The sequence below is a fragment of the Crocuta crocuta genome, unplaced genomic scaffold, assembly GCF_008692635.1.
Source record: "Crocuta crocuta isolate KB4526 unplaced genomic scaffold, BGI_CrCroc_1.0 scaffold130, whole genome shotgun sequence".
In the NCBI taxonomy this organism is placed as follows: Eukaryota; Metazoa; Chordata; class Mammalia; order Carnivora; family Hyaenidae; genus Crocuta; species Crocuta crocuta.
The window spans coordinates 1,413,266-1,419,581 of NW_027527920.1; the positions used below are offsets into that span (position 1 = coordinate 1,413,266).

Here is a 6,316-nt window from a genome sequence, read left to right on the forward strand (position 1 = left end):
AACCTGCCTAGTCAATTCTTGAGACCAGAGAATCAAATTAGGTCTGAGATAATTCTGTACATTCACAATATGCATGGAGGAAAAGAAGAAAGAAAATATGGGGATGCAGCCCACCCATGATTGAAACGAAATACTCACCTCTAGAATAAAGCCTTCCAAGGGGCACCTCGGTGGCTCGGTTAGTTAAGTATCTGACTTCGGCTCAGGTCATGATCTCATGGTTCGTAGGTTCGAGCCCCACGTTGGGCTCTGTGCTGACAGCTCAGAGCCTGGAGCCTGTTTCAGATTCTGTATCTCCCTCTCTCTCTGACCCTNGTGTCTCCCTCTCTCTCTGTCCCTCCCCTGCTTACACTGTCTCTCTCTCTCTCTCTCTCTCTCTCAGAAATAAATAAAACAATAAGAATTTTTTTTTTTTAGAATAAAGCCTTCCATTTGTTTTAACAACTGTGGGAGCTTATCTGACTGTTCTCAACCTAGAGCCTTCCATCAGTCCTGCAGTTAAGGAGTGAGCCCAGTTGTGGAAATGGATCATCAGTTGTTAATAAAACAAATATGAGCTATGTATCCACTTAGTCCTGCCTTTAAAAAATGTAAATGGACAATTAAGAATCACTAGACATTAAGAAAACCAACCGCATGGAAGAGAAGAACTAAGATGAACAAGCAGGACATGCAACCCTGGAGGAAACAAAGTTAATTCAGGAGACAGAGGACATAAAAAAAGTTTCTTAAAGTGAATTAGTGTCCTTGTAGTTAATCAAAAGCAAACTGCATCTATTAAGAATATGCTCGGGGCGCCTGGGTGGCTTAGTTGGTTAAGCGTCCGACTTTCGCTTGGGTCATGATCTCGCGGTTCGTGGGTTCGAGCCCCGCGTCGGGCTCTGTGCTGACTGCCAGCTCAGAGCCTGGAGCCTGTTTCAGTCTGTGACTCCCTCTCTCTCTGACCCTCCCCTGCTCACGCTGTCTCTCTCTCTCTCCTAGAAATAAATAAAGCATTAAAAAAAATTAAAAAAAAAAAAAAAGAATATGCTCTTATGGGGGTGCATAGGTGACTCAGTCGGCCAAGCATCTGATTCTTGATTTCAGCCCAGGTCATGATTGCACGGTCATAAAATCAAGCCCTGCGGTGGGCTCTGTGTGCTGAGCATAGAACCTGCTTGGGATTCTCTCTCTCTCCCTCCCTCTGCCCCTCCCTTACTCACACTCTCGCTCTCTTTCAAAATAAATAAATAAACATTTTTAAAAAAAGAATATGCTCCTGTGAAAAGGTATCAATAGAAGAACAAAAGGAAATCTTGACATTTATAAAGCTAATCGCCAAATAAAATTTAAAATTAAATATTAGAGGTCAATAATGTAATTGGGCATGACTGAAGACCATTTCAAGGTGTGAATGATAAAGTCAAGGTCTTCTCTCAGAATGAAGATCATAAAAATAGAGATGCAGAATATTAGGGAAAAAAGAGATATGGAAGGTAGATCTAGAACAATGCTAATAGAACTTTTTGTGATGATAAAATTGTTCATTCTGTGCTGTCCAATATGGAAGCCATCAGTCACATGTGATTGTTGACAAGATGAAATATGTCCAATGCCACTAAAGAATTGAAATTTAAGTTTATTTAGTTTTAATCAACTAAAGTTTAAATTTAAATAGTCATGAGGTGCTTGGATGGCTCACTTGATTAAGCATCCGACTTTGGCTCAGGTCACAAACTCACGGTTCATGAGTTCAAGCCCCGCATTGGACTCTGTGCTGCTGACAGCTCTTAGCCTGCAGCCTGCTTTAGATTCTGTGTCTTTCTCTCTCTCTGCCCCTCCCCTGCTCACACTCTGTCTCTGTCTCTCTCTCTAAATTAAATAAACATTTAAAAAATTTTTTAATTGGTGCCTGGGTAGCTCAGTCGGTTAAGCCTCCGACTTCAGCTCAGGTCATGATCTCAGTTTGTGAGTTCGAGCCCTACATGGGGCTCTGTGCTGACAGCTCGGAGCTTGGAGCCTGCTTCAGATTCTGTGTCTCCCTCTTTCTCAGTCCCTCCCCTGTTCATTCTCTTTCTCTCTCTCCCAAAAATAAATAAACATTAAAAAATTTAAATTTAAATAGTCACATGTGGCTCGTGGCTACCATACTGGACAGCACAAATAGAGAAGATCCACCTAATGCTTCTTGGGAATTCAGGAGAGACAGAAAAATAAATTATGTCAATAAAAAATAGAAAAACTCTTACAACTGAACAAAAACCAACAGCCCACTTCAAAAATGGGCAAAAGACTTGAATAGAACTTTCTTCAAAAAAGATAAACAAATGGCCAATAAGCACAGGAAAAGACTTTCGATATCACTAGCCATTAGGGAAATGTAAATCAAAATACAATGAGATACTTCTTCACAACCATTAAGATGGCTACAATTAAAAACAAATAAACAAATAAGCCCAGAAAATAATTAGTGTTGGTGAAGATGTGGAGAAATTGGAACGCTTTTGCATCGCTGATAGGAATTCAAAATGGTACACCTGTTGTAGAAAATGGTTTGTCAGTTTCTCAAAAGTTAAATATAAAAATACCTCTTCTAGGTACATACCCAAAAGAATTGAAAGCAAGGACTGAAATAAATTTTTGCACATTAGTCTTCATAACAGCATCACTGACAATAGCCAAAAGGCAGAAATAATCCAAATATTCATATACAGATGAATGGAATAACAAAATGTGGTATATACATATAGTAGAACATTATTCAGTCTTAAAAAAGAATGAAATTCTGATACAACATGTATGAACCTTGAAAACATACTATGTGAAATAAACCAGACACAAAAGGACAAATATTGTATTCTCCCACTTACATGCAGTACCTAGAATAGGCAAATTCCTAGAGGCAGAAAGTAGCTTAGAGGTTAACACCAGCTTGGGGTAGGAAGGAATGAGAAGTTGTTGTTTAATGGGCACTATGAAAATCAATAAAAGGGAAACCACTAAAATGGAATCAGGAGGCTAGTAGGGGGAGCCCTCATGTCTTACCATCTGTCATCAATTGCAAATCCAAGAGGAAGGGATGGACCTGGCATCTCCATACTGTTTTACTATCCAGGTAGAAGGAAAAAAATGCTACCCTCCTCTCCCCTAGCAACAGCCCAGCCAATGAGAGACAATCACGACCCAGCAAATGAGAAGCTACCGTACTTCCAAATCCTAGTTTATTTCATTGGACTTTTTGTTTACAACACCCCTCCCAACTTCCCTCTTTCCTCCGTAAAAGAGCAGTTTCTCTCCTTTGTTCTCCAGACTTGCCTTCAGTTTTTGCTGTAGCTTGCTGGTCCCGGATTGCAGTTCTCTGCTCTTCCTGAATAAACCCATTTTTGCTGGTAAAATGAACTGGCAGTTTTATTTTTAAGGTTAACTAGCAGTACACAGTTTATGTTCAGGGTGATGAAAAATTCCAGAAATAGATAGTGGTGATGGTTGTACAACATTGAATATTCTTATGCCACTGAACTGCATCCTTAAAAATGATTAAAATGGAAAATTTTACATGATGCATATTTTACCACAATAAAACATTTTAATAGAAAAACCACAAATAGATAAAGAAAGGGGTTAAAATGAAAGCTAAAGAAGGTGGAAGTCACAGAAGGAGGAGGAGCTTCGGGCCCTGCTGAGAGCCAGGCGGCGGCAGCACCTGGCACAGGTGGCCATGGGGACGTCTTACTTCTGTGACTACTGCAACCACTCCTTCCAGGACTAGCTCCACACCTGCAAGAAACACCTGAATGGGGGGCGCCTGGGTGGCTTAGTCGGTTAAGCGTCCGACTTTCACTTAGGTCATGATCTCGCGGTTCGTGGGTTCGAGCCCCGCGTCGGGATCTGTGCTGACTGCCGGCTCCGAGCCTGGAGCCTATTTCGGAGTCTGTGATTCCCTCTCTCTCTGACCCTCCCCTGCTCACGCTGTCTCTCTCTCTCTCTCCTAGAAATAAATAAAACATTAAAAAAATTAAAAAAAAAAAAAGAAAAAGAAACACCTGAATGGGCTGCAGCGCCTCAAGGCCAAGAAGGTCCGGGATGACCTGTTCCAAGATGCATCTTCCATCTTGTCAGATGAACAGGACAAGCGGCCCTGCAGGAAGTTTCCGCTGCCAGACCAGTGTGACTTTGGCTCCAAATGCAGATTTCCCCACATGTCACAGATAGACCTGCAGGAGCAGAGTATCCAGGTGGAGAAGGAGAGGCAGGCCAGGAAGTGGCCACTAAATGTCCTCAAGCTCCCTGAGGGCCATCTGGAAGACTGGTTGGAAAAGAGAGCCAATCAGCTGAGTTCAGCCATAAGCAGCAAGGACAAACTCGTGAGAACCACCATCTTCTGCTATCCCAGAAGCTACCCACCAGTCCAAGAGCTGTCTCCATTCCTGTGGGCACCCCCACCGGGGGTGGGGGGTGGGGGGATGTCCCTGAAGCCTAGTGTCCTGTGGGGCTGAGCACTCCCTCCCCACCTGCCCCCCTCTTGTCGGCTTCTGGGTTAGTTACAATAAAGAGAAGGGACACCAAGGCCCCCTCTGCAGCACCCCATGGAGCCTTTGAAACCATTGTCTCCCTACTGGGTGTAGCCCTGGTCCTAGCTCTGTTCCAGGCAGCTCCACTCCCCCTCTCTCATGGGATATCTTGAGAAGACAGGTGAGAAAACTTTCTTCTGGATGCTTATGAAGAAAGCCTGTCAAAAAAAAAAAAAAAAAAAAAAAAGAAAGAAAGAAAGAGGGAGGGAGAGAGAGAGAGGAAGGAAGGAAAGAAGGAAGGAAGGAAGGAAAGGTGATTGTAAGGGTAATAAGAAATTAATAGATCCAATTTCTCATGAATGAATTTAAAAGTGTGGATAAGATTTTCCCTAGTAAATACATATAGAACCAAAACTGGCTCAAGAAGAACAGAAAAACTGGACAAATAGATAACAGTGAAAAAGAAGTCAAAGAGCTACCTTCCCTTCATTTGCCCTGCTTTCCCCTCCAAATCTCAGGCCCATAGGTTTTTATATGCAAGTACCTTAGAATTATCTGAGTACATTTTAAAATACATTCATAAATTCCCTAGCTTCCCAGACTCAATGAACTAGGGTCTCCGAAGTTTGCCCTGGCAATCTATTTTTTTCCATTAAGATTTTGTTTTCAAATGTTATGTACAATGGCTGTGTAGATAAGAAATCCAACAATAAAGACATACATAAAATAAAAACAAAATGTCCCCACTTCCCTCCCACTCCTTTTCAGTTAATAAATCTTATCAATTTGTGTATAATATTTCATATTTTTTCTTGTATTGGTACAAAAATAAATGGAATCTATACTTAAAAACATAGTCCCAGGTCACAGGACCAATGTTCGGATGAATTTAAACTAGCCCAAAGCATGGAAAAACCTGGAATGTGAGCCAATCATCCTTTAAAGTTACTGTAGCCCTGAACCCAAAACCAAAGAAAAAGAACAACTATCTCATTTATGAAGACAGATGGAAAATTAGAAATAAGATACTAGTAAAGATGGTTGATTAAGCCACACACATCTGTCTACTCTCCCTCCTAAAACTCCATTAACGTGATAGAGAGAATAAAATAACCTAATACAGCAAAGAGAATGAGAAAGGACCATCAACAAGCAAGACACCTTCTAAGATTTCTGGAACAGTAAGTAGAGAGAAGCTATTGATGGACGAGGCACAGAGTGAGCCTATTATCCAGAATAAGTGAAGAAAGGGGCCTTTAGCTGAAGGAGGAGCTGGAATGCCGAGCAGAGCCCAAGAGTTGGTAGGGAAGGACAGAAGACAGACAAGGAGAGCTAAAAGAAAGCTAAGTGGAAGTCTTTCTAGAAACAACTTCCCAAGAGACCATACTTGGACCACCCCCCATTGCTATGAGCCCTTAGGTAGTGCTTACCAGAGAGGGTCAACCGCAGACAACAAAGGTTGCTAGGTGGGTAACACTCTCAGAATAAGGTCTTCTCCTTTAAAAAAGCAAAAGTTTATTTTATTTATTTTGAGAGAGAGAGAGAGAGAGAGGGAGAGAGAATGTGCACAGGGAAGGGGCAGAGAGAGAACCCAAGCAGGCTCTGCACTGTTGACACAGAGCCACAGATGGGGCTCAAACTCATGAGCTATGAGATGATGACCTGAGCCAAAATCAAGAGCCCAGATGCTTAACCAACTGAACCACCCAGGTGCCCCAAGGTCTTCTCCTGTTGAGGTATCTCTTCCTTTCCCTCCCTCCAATTCTAAAAGTCAGCTCCAAGCCCTGTCTTGGCATAATAACAAACCTCTGGAACCTCTGATCAGC

The 6,316-nt window shown here is 42.0% G+C and overlaps 1 pseudogene; it reads left to right on the forward strand.

Moving 5' to 3' along the window:
• The first annotated feature begins 3,697 nt into the window (after positions 1–3,697).
• On the forward strand, positions 3,698–4,475 carry LOC144218565 (zinc finger matrin-type protein 5-like; annotated as a pseudogene).
• The last annotated feature ends 1,841 nt before the right edge of the window (positions 4,476–6,316 follow it).